At 47.3% G+C, this 14,823-nt stretch overlaps 1 long non-coding RNA gene across 2 annotated transcripts; it reads right to left on the minus strand.

Moving 5' to 3' along the window:
• Window positions 1-140: 140 nt before the first annotated feature.
• On the minus strand, window positions 141-5,395 carry LOC144324681 (uncharacterized). 2 transcript variants are annotated; one of them, XR_013390109.1, is made up of 4 exons: window positions 5,078-5,395; window positions 4,766-4,932; window positions 2,420-2,521; window positions 141-410 (listed from the first exon to the last, which is right to left on the minus strand). It is a non-coding gene; the product is annotated as an uncharacterized LOC144324681 (long non-coding RNA). The 2 variants fall into 2 exon arrangements; XR_013390108.1 differs by lacking the exon at window positions 141-410 and having other exon boundaries at window positions 2,303-2,521.
• Window positions 5,396-14,823: the final 9,428 nt, after the last annotated feature.

Raw genomic sequence — 14,823 nt, forward strand, 5'->3', positions numbered from 1 at the left:
GAATGGGATGTGTCAAATTCAGGCAAAATAAGGATGTTCCATTTCAAATTTGAAAAGTTTAATTCCTTAGTATGTATTATTTTATGAGTAATCCAAGATAATAAGACTTAGGGGAGACGGCTTACATTTATTGAGAACACATGAGTTCCACATACTGCGACAGACCCTTTATACATGTCATGTTATCTTCTCTAATTGTTCCCCCACCTCACAGATGTAAAAACTGAGGTTCACCGAGGTTAAGTAATCTGGTGTAAGTCACATAAGTAGGAAAGCTTGGAATGAGGAGAACAAAGTTTTCAGTAGACTCTGAAATACCTGAAGGCCTGGGCCAGGTCAGCCATGGTGGCCAGGACACCACCGTGTTCACAGCATCTGGCAGAGTGCCTGGAATATAGCAGCTTCAACCCCTAAAAGTAATTTTTTAAAAAGATTTTTATTTATTTATTCATGAGACACAGAGAGAGAGAGAGAGAGAGAGAGAGAGAGGTAGAGACACAGGCAGAGGGAGAAGCAGGCTCCATGCAGGGAGCCTGATGTGGGATTTGATCCTGGGACACTGAGATCATGCCCTGAGCTGAAGGCAGATGCCCAACTGCTGATCAACCCAGGCGTCCCCAAAAGTAGTTTTTGAATGAAAGAATTAAGGCGTGAGGGACATGGGGATGCTGATTATCTGGGTTTTGCTGTTGCCTATGCCTAGGAAACCTTGTTCTGTTCCCATAAGGTCTTTTGATTATTTTTAGTATACATAGCACCAAAGAGAACACATCTCATTAAAATTTTGAAGGATCATTGGTTTTTACTGAGGGCTGGGGTTATAGGCAGAACTGGGTCCCTTCCAAAATTCACATATTGAAGTGTAACCCCCAGTACCTCAGAATAGGACTGTATTTGGAGAAATGGTTTTGAGGAGGCAATTAAGGATAAATGAGATCATTAGTCCTAATTCAATGTGACTGCTGTTTTGATAAAAAGAAGCAATCAGGGGCAGCCCCGGTGGCGCAGCGGTTTAGCGCCGCCTGCAGCCCAGGGCATGATCCTGGAAACCCTGGATCGAGTCCCACATCAGGCTCTCTGTATGATGCCTGCTTCTCCCTCTGCCTGTGTCTCTGCCTCTCTCTCTCTCTCTGACTCTATGAATAAATAAATAAAATCTTAAAAAAAAAAAGAAGCAATTAAGATGGAGAGACATACAGAGGAAAGACCCCATGGAGATACATGGAGAAGGTAAGCCAAGGAGAAAGGTCTTAGAATAAACAATTCTCCCTGGATCTTGGACTTGTAGCTCTAGGACTCTGAGGATAGAATTTCTGTTGTTTTGGTCACCCAGTTACCCCCAGCAAACTCATCCAGTTGGTCTCTCTCTGTGTCTCATTACCTACTTGGCCTTATGTCCATCCACCTGCCTTCTTCATAGACCCTCCACACACACACACCCCTCCCATCGTCTGGATAATTTGTTGCTTATGGTCAGAAGATCTACATCCCAGTAGTAGGGCTGTTATAAACCGGCAGGCTCTACTCTCTCAGTCGATTTCTTCATCCATAATTGTTTGGCTGGCAAAGGTTTTGTTTTTAACTGACTTTTAAATGTCTCCCTTTTAAAGGGCATACATTTTCCAGGTCACATTATTAGGCAGTGTGCCTATTGTCTTATAACTGTCTGCTTTACTCGCCTACATTCACGTCTGAACCGCTTCTGGCTCCAACAGCCTTGTTATGGGATTCTAGGATGGTTTAGCAGGCAGCTTTCCCTGTGCTTGGCCTCCTATCCAGGAGGTTTCTCACAGCCAGTGCAGGGCCTGCCACTGTGAGGCCTCCTCCGTGGCCAGTGCTTCGTACCTGGTGTCCTGCCACCTTGTCTGTTTTCACATCTCTGATGTACTTGAAATTTCCACCTTTATGAACTTGGGACTACTCACCCTTGTTTTTATACCTTGGCCAGCATTGACTGGTTTGTAGGTTTTCCACAGGTCTGACTGACCTTAGCTATTCCATATTGATCCAATCATTTATTCATCCATTCAACAAATATTTATTGCTGGCTTTGCAGTATGCCTTTCTCACTATTACCTTCTGTGCTGCTAGCGTATTTATGGCATGTCTAAGAATATACAATTCTTTTTTCTTTAAGATTTTGTTTATTTATTCATGAGAGACAGAGAGGCAGAGACATAGGCAGAGGGAAAAGCAGGCTCCCCATAGGGAGCTCGATGTGGGACTTGATCCCAGGACCCCGGGATCAGGTCTTGAATCAAAGGCAGGTGCTCAACCACTGAGCCACTCAGGCATCCCAGAATTTATAATTCTTTATAACGTGTCTAAGATTTTTATTTATCCCTTTAATTCACTGAGGCAGACCCTGGGAGGGCATTATATACCCATTTTACAGATGTGGGAATGGAGGCTTACAGACCTTGAATTACTTGCCCAGTCACGTGACTAATAGCAGCAGAGCCACAGCTATTCCCCGATCTTCTGGCTCCATCTTTTCAAGACACCTGTTTGCTTCTAACTCCTGCCAGATGGAAGGGGGAGAGCTTTGTTGGCTTTGGAGTTCCTAAACTCTAAGAGAAGACACACTAAAGAAGAATTGTGGGCCTAAGCTCGTGAAGCTACTATTGAAACAAGTGGGCCTAGGATGGGGGAGGCTGGGTATGATGCAGTGTCAAAGGGGTAATCTGTGGATGTGGGTTCCATAGAGATGTGGCCAAGTGGGAGGGGAAGAAACCTGGGGAATATTCGAGCAAGCCGGAGCACATGCTGCAGGCCTGAGTGCTTTCCACCCACGCAGCATTTAGGAGAGGCTTGGCCTGGGGCCTTGGCTCTTAGGAGCTATATTTGTCAGGAGCTGAGGATTTTTTTTTTATTTTATTTTTTTTAGGAGCTGAGGATTTAACAGTGAAATCTTGACTCTGAGTTGGAGAGCAGAGAGCTGGAAGGTCAAGTGACCAGAAGGCTCTAGATAGTGGTGGAAACTAAGCAAGAGCATGAAATGAGGACTAGCATGGAGACTGAGATGTTAGGCCTGCACTAAATTCACTGAACAGCTGAGAATGTGTTTCCATAATTCTTAAATCCAGGTGTTCTTTGTGCATCAAGATACTTCTCGGTGGCCTAAAAATTGGTCTACAGAGTGAATTCATTCTCCTTTTCAAGTCAGCCTTTCTACCTCTTCCAGGATTCTGATCAATTTGTTCAGCTTTACCTGGGACCTTCCTTGTTTTAGCACTGAAAGCGCCACATCCTAGTTAACTCCTCAGTTCTGGGCAAACCGAGATGGTAGGTCACCCTAAAGATCTTTCCCTCTACTCACTCCTTCCTGACCTGTGAACAGGCCCATGACTCCTCTTCATTAAACAATTCCACTTACCTTTGAGCTCCTATTCCATTCTCTTTCATCTATGGATCACTAGACTTCATCCACATGGAGTTCATATCACAATGTCCCCTCACCTTCCAGACAACTCCTGGATCTTCCCTATCAAATTTCCCCAGCCCTCATTCTTGATAACCACTGGGTGTTGGGATCCCATTTTCTCCTTCCAGCTTTGAAGCTGCTGCTTCTCTGTCTCAGATCAATCCTTCGGGCAGGCCGAGAGGTTTTCATGAGAGTTGGCCCTGCTTGGCTTGAGTGCACAACTTTTGAAGTTCAGCTGCTACATGAAGTAAGGATGAGGAGGCCTTATCATCCAACCTGGGAATGGAATACTTCCACCCAAAAGCATAGAGAAGGAAATCTGGGTATATCTTTGGCAAGAATTCTGAGAGTGTTTGGAAATATCCTGTCATTGGCTTGGGAGATGAATTCTCCTCCTTACGGTGGCCTAAGAAGGCTCTCTCTTCATCTGCCTTTGTAACCGTCTCCCCATTCTCCCTGGAAGGTAATCAAGTCCCCAGTTGCCAGGCTCTCACAATGTAGTCAGGACCCTGATCGGGACAGGTGAGAACCAGCTAGTCGAATCCTGAGAGCTCTGTTCATGGGGAAAGTGATTCTCCTAGCTGATAAAGGCCTTTTCACTCATCATGGGCTCATTCATTTTTCCATTGGAATTCAGGGGCAGAGCATGGCCCTCTAGTGAGTGACGATGGTCAGAAACTAATGAGTAGATAGATCACAAGAAATTGCAGACATGAACAAGGTCAACAGCTTGACTGGTCAACCTATTTTTAGTACCAGTGTTACAAGTCTAGAAAGGACTTTGAAGAATAATTAGTCTATTCTTCTTGTCTCTAGTGGAGCTGTATGTAAATAATCTCTAATTTTCTATATTCTAAGTCTTCTTATTTCTCTGGAGAGTTTGTGCCCTTTGCTCCTTAAAAATAAAAATGCAACCCTCCACCCCCCAAAAATCTCCTCCTTCAATCATCTATTAAGCATTTTTTGTGTGTTTTTAAAAACTATATGGCTGGATATAAAAGAGGTAGAAGGGATATTTTTTACCCTTGAAAAGTCTCCCATTACAGATGGGAAGACAAAGTATACATAGGGATAAAAACTCTTGAAAAGACTTCTTGTTGCTTCTCCTAGCCCTGCCACTTAATGGATGTCAACCTTGGCCAAGTAACTCTGATGTCGCATCGGAAACTTACTCTTTAAGTGTCTCACTTGTCATAACAGTGCTCACATTACAGGGTTGTTCTGGGATCCAGATTAAATGCATGTAAGCAGCCTAGCCTGTATACAGTATGTATTAACAAATGTTAGCGATCACTAATAACTTAATTCTTATAAAAGTTCTGGCAATAGAAAGATTATTACCTCTATTTTACAGATGAAGAGCACTGATATTTGTTCAAGGCTAATACTTGGTGGATTTGGGCTTCCAGCTTGGGCTCCTGACTTCCTAGAATCAGCATTTACACATGGCTTGGATGAGTCTACCTCCCTCGTGCAGGGTAATAGTGCCCCAACAACACCAAGAGCTTCTAGAAAGTAAAATAGAAGGCTTTAGTGTGCAACTGGTCTGAAAATGAGTGATAGTTATAGAGGTGGAGGTTATGTAGGTCTCTGGGTGTCTGGTGGGCATAGGGGAGTCTCCAGGGGAATGGCTAGCATCAGGCACATGCTCACCTTCCAAGATTTGTCCTTGTCACCATTTGTCTGCCTCAATTTCAAAGGACAGATGAGGCACAAGCTTTGGGTACGGGACGGCTGGCGATCTCTCCCCTAGTGGCCCAAACCTCAGGTTCCCCACACTGCCGTGTGACTCACACAGCCACACCAGGCTAGATTCTTCTCTGACTGTGGCCCTCCAGGGACTCCATTCACTGGGCTTGTGCCAATTTGTCCAGCACGGAACACCAGCAGATCACCCTGGGTAGTGCAGGCAGTTTGGGAGAAAACCACAGGAATAGGAAACCCAAGCCTATCTTCTGGTACCTTACAGTCTGTTTGGCAGACCAAGCAAAGGCCCTTGAGACCCTTAACAAGCAGCTCAGTCTTTTGTGATGAGATGCTGACTTTATGGGTTCAGGGAAGGGAGAGTCACAGTGGACTTGTCATCAACCGGGGCTGAGAAGAAGGAAAAGTGGAGATAGCCAGAGTGGGCTCATCTGCTGGCCACTTTCTGTGGAAGCATGTTGGCAGGCAGCGTGGGGGAGGACAGGGTCTAGAGCCATGCCTTTGCCCCAGAGACACTTTTGGGGGGCGGGGGAAGGTGATTGCTATTTATCAAGTACTTTCTCTGTGCTGGCTCCATTGCAGACATGGCCCAGTTTTATTCTCATGACAACCCTGGGACAGTGGGTTTAATTATCTGTAGTTTACAGATGTGGTTCAAAGGCGGGTTCAATTACCTGCCCAGATGATATGCTGCGGAGGCGCTGCTGATGGGTTTGGTGGCCTTGAGAGGTGACTGTTTAATCACATGTAAACATTGTTCTGAATCTTCAGATTGCTCAGCTGGAGGCACTTTTCAATGTTGTCTTTCCAAGGCTGGAATTGCTTAATAGAAACAGGATAGGAAGGCTCTGATACGGTGTTTTGCAAAGTTGTTCCCGAGAACTCTCCAAAACTATTGCACCACTAGAGAAGCAGGATCAGAACAGTTAACAAAACACACACATACTCACACACACACAGCACACACATGGATGCACATAGACTCTCACACACACAAATACACAATATACAAGGCACACATACGGATGCATACAGGCTCTCTTTCTCTCTCTCACACACACACAAGACACACTCACAGATGCACACAAACTCACACACACACACAAGGCACTCATATAAATGCATAGACTCTCACATATATACATACACATGGCACACAGATGCACACAGACTCTCTTTCACACACACACAAATATACACACACACAAGGCACACACAGATGCACACAAACTCTCTCACACACATACAAGACACACATAGAGACGCACACAAACTCACACACACACAAGGGGCTCACATAAATGCATAGACTCTCTCTCTCTCTCTCTCTCTCTCTCTCTCTCTCACACACACGCACACACACGGATGCTAAAGCCCTGTAGACACTGCAGTGCTCCCACTACATACTTTGCAAAAAAATGTTGGATTAGGGCCAGAAACTACAATAACTGAAATAACTTTGAAAAGAAACCCTTGGGGGCAGTGGGAAGAGCCAGAGGAAGGGCATGAGAAGGATTATCTTACTCTTCATGCTTGTTTAATGTTCACAGAGAAAAGGAGCAGACTGAAACTGATCAACTCTCCCATCCCAAATCTGCTTTTTATATTTAAAAAAAAGACAGTGGTTTGAGACACATGAATTTGGTTTTCAAAAGAAATTTTATTTTTGCATTAGAAGAAATTTAGAGGGTTTTTTTTCAAACTTATCTAGAGAGTTGCGTTTCCTGAGCTGTAAAGAAAAAAAAATTCTTTCCCTTCTTGAAACTTATCTCCTTTTCTTTCAACAATAAGTCATATATTGGGTTATTTTTTTTCCCATATCTAGATCAAATGGGACCAACAACAAAGGGAAGTGATGGGACAAGTTGATCTCAAAGGTTAGCCACAGTAGAAAGCAGGTCCTCTAAGAACTGAAGTGGGGTGCCAAGAAAGGGATCTGGGGACAAGGGGAGCCCCATGTGACCCAGATGAACTGCTCTTATAAAGATGAGGACATTGTACTTAATTAATTACATGAGTATCTATTTAAATCTTCTTTCTTTTCTAGACCCAAATTCCTCCAACTCAAAACTCCATCCCTCACAATACCCACCAATCATGGATTTTGTGTTGCCTAAGTGAGATGGGAAAGAAGAGCCAGGGAACCCAACCGGCTGATGCCGGAGCTCATGCCCACGGTGCTTCCATCATCACTGGGTATAGATGTTGAGCTCCACATGTACAGGGAGGGCTTGATTGCTTTTTCCCTTTTTTTTTTTTAAGTTAATAAACTTTATTTTCAGAAGAGTTTTAGGTTCACAGCAAAACGGAGCAGAAGTGCAGAGTGTTCCTATATACCGCCCATCCCCACAGGGTCATACAGGCTCCCCACTGTCAGCACCCCACACAGCAGGGGTCCATTGTGACTGTGCAGGAGCCCAGCTGATGCATCATTATCATGCAAAGCCCACAGTTTACATTTGGGTTCCCTCTCAGTGTTATATACTCTACGTATGGGTTTTGACTTGTGTGTGTTGACCCTACTTTCTTTTCTTTTCTGATGTGGTTCTATGTGCATGTTTATAAGGCAAAATATTATAATAACTAGATAGTGAGTACGGGAAGATACCAAATCTAGAAGAAATCTGTCTGGACATGTGGGGGGCCAGGGAGATAGAACTCCACTGGTAGGTGCCTGAAGTTGGGTGGACATGAGGGTTTCCCAGGGCCCATTCAGCTCTAAGACCTGCGCTTCTATAAGCTGGCCATCCGTTCTCAGGGACACATCTATGAAGCCATATCCATGGGGGTGCTATGCCCCCATTTTGCCCACTCTGGCCCACAGGGCTTTTATCATAACGATCAGTCGGGATTCATGGTGTCTAGGCTTCTATTTGTTTGATAGTGTCTGTAGAGGATTATTTGTCCCCACACTTTTCAAAGATGATAAAATGAGGACATGGAATAAGATCTGCATCATTTATTATACTTAATTAACTATGCATAACATACAATTATTTATATAACAAACCACATATAATATACAGTATGGCTCTGGTATTAAATATGATTCTTGGGGATCCCTGGGTGGCTCAGCGGTTCAGCACCTGCCTTTGGCCCAGGGCGTGACCCTGGAGTCCTGGGATCGAGTCCCGCATCAGGCTCCGGGCATGGAGCCTGCTTCTCCCTCTGCCTGTGTCTCTGCCTCTCTCTCTCTCTCTCTCTCTCTCTCTATCATGAATAAATAAATAACATTTAAAAAAAAAAAAAAAAATATGATTCTTCTTCACTGAGGACCTGGAGGCACTTTAGTCTAGGACGAATGTGCCGCAGATCCACCAATCTGTGTCAGCGAAGACATTGCTAGTGGTTCTGGAAGCCACACTGGGACTCAGGTCTTCCCACTGGTGTCCCCAGAGCTGCCACCAATCCATGGCCACTGGATGTGGAAAGAAGCTAAAGGTGTTCTGATTCCCATCAGATCTTCTTTTGTTGTACCAGTTCTTTGTGATCCACTGATCTTTACAGCCTACAAATCTGCAGTTAAAAAAAAAAAAATCCCCAACTCATCACTAGGGCTTTTATACCAAACGAGGTAACATTTGGGTCTCTATGTGCAATTGTATGGCCTGCTGCTTAAGGACAGGTCTTTAACAGTTTCATTCCTCAGAAAGCATCCTTCCCTCTAATGCTTACTTCTTTCTTTTTTTTTTAATTTTTATTTATTTATGATAGTCACAGAGAGAGAGAGAGAGAGAGGCAGAGACACAGGCAGAGGGAGAAGCAGGCTCCATGCACTGGGAGCCCGACGTGGGATTCGATCCCGGGTCTCCAGGATCGTGCCCTGGGCCAAAGGCGGGTGCTAAACCGCTGCGCCACCCAGGGATCCCTCTTTCTTTTTTTAGAGAGGGAAAGGGGAGAGGCAGAGGGAGAGGAAGAGAGAGAATCCCAATCAGACTCCATGCCCGGCGCAGAGCCCAATGCAGGGCTCGATCTCATGACCCTGAGATCATGACCTGAGCAGAAATCAAGAATTGGACACTTAACCCACTGAGCCACCCAGGCGCCCCTCTAGTGCTTCCTTCTTGAGAAGCCCTGGCTGGAGCTGCAGCCCAGGAAAGAACGCTCTCTCCCTCGACTCTTGATCTCTGTCTCTCTCAGAGCATGTTCCAGAATGCAAGGGATTTTCTTTTGGCAAGAATAGCAGAAATTATAGATTGAGAATGATTTGCAAAATAGTCTCATTCTGCACAGAATGAGGGTCTTGTGGTCCTTCTTATCCTTCACTATTAAACAACCTTCTGGCTGGAGCTGCCTGAGGTGTAATTCTGGGAACATTTTCAGCTTTTCCCATGGTTCCGTGACTCCAGCTTCGCCCACTATTCCAAGTGGCCTGCCAAGTAGGGTCTGGTGCCACACGGCACTTTTTCCCTGGCAGAGCCACTGCTGCTCCTTGTATGGTCGACTCCCCAGTGTCCAGGAGGCCGTCCTCTGATCGGGTTTATCATAGAGCCATCGGCTGTTCGATCATGCCAACCGGTACACATCGAGCCCCTCTTTGCCAGGCCCTCTGCTGGAGGTTGGGTGCCCGGGAGTTTGGCGTGCAGGAGGCGGGCTAGACAGTGTTCTTGGGTTCGATGCTCTGAAGGGGAAGGGAAGGAGGTGGAGTGGGCGGAGGGGGTGGTCGGGCTCCACGTGGTCAGGAGGGCTCAGCTAAGGCCGAGGAGTTCTGAAGCCGGGATGGCCCATCGGAGCTGTCCCAGGTTGGGACAAGGGGACCAAGCCCTCTGTTTCCTCAAGGACCACTGGAGGACGCATCTGCCTTGGGACGAGGGTGTGGCACTGGCCGAGGCAGATTTCTGCAGCCGAGGGCGATTTCCAGAGTCAGCTTGAGCTTGAGGGCTGGCAGCTGGCTGTACTGCCTGCAGCGAGGCAATAAACACTCAAGGGCGCTTTTGGCGGTGGCGCAGCCAGGCCGCGGCTGTGTCCATGAGTGGTGTTAAGCCCGCTCCATGCCCTTAAGGAGCCAATGGTCGGGATGGTGGAATTAAGCTAGAATGCAAATAACGAAAGCTGTAAGGTGGCAGCAGGCAGATGGAGAACCCCAAGCCCTAGGGATCTGTGGGTGGAGGGTTGATGGTGGAGGTAGAGGTGTCACATTTGCTTGGGGAAGGTATTTGCATTGAGTCTTGGAAAATACTGCCTTGAGAAGGTTTGTCATCAGCCAAGGGAGCCTGGTTGAAATGTGGGGTGCACCTAGTGGGCTGCCTCTTCGCAGACTGCTGGGCCTGAATTGCGCACCGAGATTCGGTCCCTGGGGCTGACGAGTGCCATCTGGTCAAGCGCTGCCGTTCAGAGGCTTGTTTTCTCTTTATCTCGAGAAGTTCCAGGAAGTGTGGCTGGGGGGTTCAGGGCTCCTGTTATCTCTGGCCTCACTTCCTGCGGCCACTGGCCATGCCGGGGTATCGAAAGGACAAGCTACATCTGTTCTAGGGCCTGGACAGTGACTCCGCTCAGGCCAAGGAGCACCCACAAGGACTTTCCTGCAGTGAAGTCTAGCTTTTCATTCCTTGGCATGTTCCTGAGGAGTAGGATTTTCTGGAATGAGGGGAATTACTTTCTCCTGCTGAGAAAGCTGTACAGGAATTTAGGAAGCCGATAAGATCCAGAAGGGAAGGCTGCATATGAGCAGGTGCAGGCATGGTGGCCTGTCCCAACAAAACACCTGCCTGACCCTGAACCTCCCACCTTCTTATCTGTCGGGTTGCCAGGACCCTCTCCCACTGGACTTCTGCTTCATTCTTAGCTGTGACGTACCTGTGACCAGAGTCGCAGCAGCAGTATCTGATCCCATGATCGCACAAGCAAACTGTTGGTTCCTCAGATCAGCATAGGGAGACTCCAGCTCCGTGGGATGGGACAGACACGAGTGACAAGAGTGATATGTGTGTGCACATGTGTGTGCACATGCCTGTATGCTTGTGTGCATGCGTGCATCGCTGGCCTATGGGGGACAGAAGGCCTGGTCAGGGGAAAGGAGATCCTCTGACCTCCTGGGATGAGAGTGAGGAGGAAAGCAGGAAGAACAGGGATGAAAGAGGCAGTGGCCTAGGAAAAAGGAGACCCGATTTCACCAGTGTCATTGTGCCAATATGTTTGAGATTCTCTCAAAGGTGAACCAGTCCCAGTCCCACCCCAAGATAGGATTGGGGTGCAGTGAGGGTCTTCTCTCTACACTGAGCTGGCTTTTGCTACTCAAACAGGGAGTGAGAGATGCTATGACAAGACACTGGCTGGGGCCTTCACTTTATACAACAATGTGATTCTGAAACTTTGTGGATGAAGAGAAACATTTGCCATTTGGGTCATGTGTTCAGGATGTCTGAGGATCTGCTATTACCTATGAAAGTCTTGGGTGGTCTGCATTGAAGCCAGGTTGTCTAGTCGCCACCCTCCTCCCAAGCCCACCCCCATGGGTGCTTCTTGAGGGTTCAGAGCCCACTGTCAGCATGAGCTCATGGTGGTTGGGAGGCCAGGCAGGGATTCAGGGCTGTGCAGGTGCCCACAGATTGTCTTTGGACCCTGGGCTGGGGTGTCCAAGCACACTGGTTCTTCCTGGATCCTCCACACTCTCTTTCCTTTGTGCCTTTCCAGGACTTTCCTTCCTGTAGATGGAATTCTCACCTCTTCCCAGAACCGAGCCTCTTCTAGCTACAACAGAACTCACATGTACAGTTTTATGCTCTTGGTGAACTTTCCCCTCTGTTAGCATCCTCACAATATCTCCAAAACATTGAGATGACCCCCACTTAGGAGCAAAGTAAATGGAGGCCCAGAGGCCACATGGTTTGTCCTGAGCCAAAATTCAGGCTGTGTGCATCCCTGGTCAGCTGCTGACTCCTAGCCTCAGGCCATGGTTCCAGCATCAGATTTCAGTGTGGAACTGCCCCTTATAAAACTCTGAGTCAGGAGATAGAACTGCTGTTCCTTTCTTAAAAGGTTTTATTTATTTATTCATGAGAGATACACAGAGAGAGGCAGAGACATAGGCAGAGGGAGAAGCAGGTTCCCTGCGGGGAGCCTGTTATTGGACTCCATCCCAGGACCCTGGGGTCACGACTTGAGCCAAAGGCAGACACACTCAACCATTGAGCCACCCAGGTGCCCTGATAGAACTGCTGTTTTTAATGTTTCCTTATTCTATAGTCTCATGTGTTCTAAGTGTGCACACTCATAGCCTCTGGATGCTTAGAAAAGGATTATTATTTTGAAAGTTCCCCAGCCATCATTCCCTCTGGAGATCCCTGCCATACCCTCTCTTCCTCACTGATCCAGCAAGACCCATTTCAGAGCATCCTCCCAGCACACACACACACACACACACACACACACACACACATACACATGCCAGGAGTCCTACCCTGCTGTGGCCTGGGTCTCCTCTGCACATCACAGCAGCACTCAGGCACCGTGGTTAGGTATAAAACACAGGGTGGCACAAGGCCATTGTCCGTGCTGTTTACTGGTGCAGGCCACTGCTTCATCTGACTTCACAAGACTTGTAGCTTCTTGAGCATAGAAAGGAAGCTACGACGCTAGAAAGATGTGGTGTGAGCTGCTGGGTCTGCCTATGGCATGGTTCACTTCAGCAAACTCTCCCCTGAGTATATCTGGTTGGCAGGACCTAAAATCACATCCTGAATCTGGTTGCGAGGGATTCTGGGAATTGCAGTTTTTCTCTGTCCAACCCGTATGCCTTCTGTTTAGCTCTAGGCAGACACCTGCTCAGTCAATCCCCAATATCTATATCATTGCAGAGAAAAGGGAAGTCCCATCAGTGTTTGACTCCATTAGTGACAAGTTTTCCAGCCTCAAAAGCGATGTTGAAGGGCCAACGGTGATGCTCTGAGACGCTGCAGAATGTGGCTCACGCTATGAAGGACTTTGTGCAAATCTCTCATGCCTTCAGCTTCAGGTGACCTTGGTCATTAAGAAGGCAGGAAGTGGGGATCCCTGGGTGGCTCAGAGGTTTAGCGCCTGCCTTTGGCCCAGGGCATGATCCTGGAGTCCTGGGATGGAGTCCCGCGTCCCGCTCCCTGCATGGAGCCTGCTTCTCCCTCTGCCTGTGTCTCTGCCTCTCTCTCTCTCTCTCTCTCTCTCTCTGTCTTTCATGAATAAATAAATAAAATCTTAAAAAAAAAAAGAAGGCAGGAAGTCAGTATCCTGGACTTTTTCTCCTTTACATCCACTCAGTGGACTAGAATCTTAAAAGAACTTACCAGGTATTTTGATCATGATAGTCTAGGTTAGGCTACGGGATAAACAGCCCATGACCACCAGTGGCTTAGCATTAACGTGGCCAGGGCTACCACCTTGTTCATGCCACCTGTCCAGTGTAGACTGGTCAGGGACTTCGGAGTGCCCCAGGGCTTTGGGCTGACCACAGGTCCATCTTCACACTTCCCCTCAAATGCATTCCTGGTGAGGCAGGAAAAGCAGAATATGGCAAACTACACGCTTGTTTCTGTGAGGAATGAACATGTTGACCCTCCGACTTCACTAGCCAAAGCAAGTCACATGGCTCAGCAAACGTCAAGGGGTAGACTGGCAATCTTCCTTGCACTGAAGAACCGAGTATGGTTAATGGGACTGATCAACTCTGGTGGGAGGCAGAGGGGACAGCCATGCCCCCTACACCGTCCTGGTTCCCTGTACTCCAGCTGGGGCCACTTAACATTCCCCCATTACCATTTTCCCCGCAGGCACTGAAAAGTTTAGCTTTAAAGATACAGATACAATTTTTACTTGAAAATGGCCTGTGAAAAACCCGGCACAGTCCCCAGAGGCATAATTCTCATCATGCTTTTCCTCAGATACATCTGTGGTTCTCAGTCTGTCATGACTTTGTGGGCTGGGAATGCTGCATGTTTACTTTTGAATAAAAGTCCTGCTTATCTTTCTTGAATTCGGGAGAGAAGGTGATTGGCACAAGAGGTGCAGCCCAGATGGCTCCTCGGGTTCAGCGCAAGTGCTTCACCCGGGCTTTCTCTGACCACCTTCTCCCCAGCTGGAAGCCATCTGCTCTCATGAGTCCCTACTCTGCCTGTGCTCCCCACTCCCTCCCTCACCCCCCATTCCTGGCACGGTCCCTCATTGCATTATCAACGTTTGTATAAATGTTTCACTTCCCCCACTAGCTCTCTGAGAGCCAGAACTTGATTTGATCCATCTAGAACTGTCCCTGCTACACAGATGGCAATTCCTAAGTATTTTTGAATAGGTCAAAAAATGAACCTCTATCTTTACTGTAGGGCCTTTCCTGCTGGAGTATTTCAGTGTCTTCAGAGTAAAAGAAAGAATAGGTGGGTGGATGAATGGCTGGATGGCTGGATGGCTAGATGCACAAATGAAAGAATAAAGGATTGAATATGTATAGAGTCAGTTAACCTCTCCTAGGGAAGCTAAGCAAGCCTATTGTCCCCAGATAGTTCTGCTGATTCTGACCGGCTAACACAGAAATGTGGGCTCTTGGAACAGAGGGGACAGATGGAAGTGGAGTGATGCAGGGCCACTTCTCACCACTCTGCAAACTGAGGCCCAGGCCCTGCTATGGCCAGCTGTGTCCCCTGCACCTGTACACAACCAGACTTTGGTCATGATTGAACTTGAATGCACCAGGGGCAAAATTTGCTGGGACAAGGGTGTAGGGTGTTACT

This window comes from Canis aureus, chromosome 12 (assembly GCF_053574225.1).
Source record: "Canis aureus isolate CA01 chromosome 12, VMU_Caureus_v.1.0, whole genome shotgun sequence".
In the NCBI taxonomy this organism is placed as follows: Eukaryota; Metazoa; Chordata; class Mammalia; order Carnivora; family Canidae; genus Canis; species Canis aureus.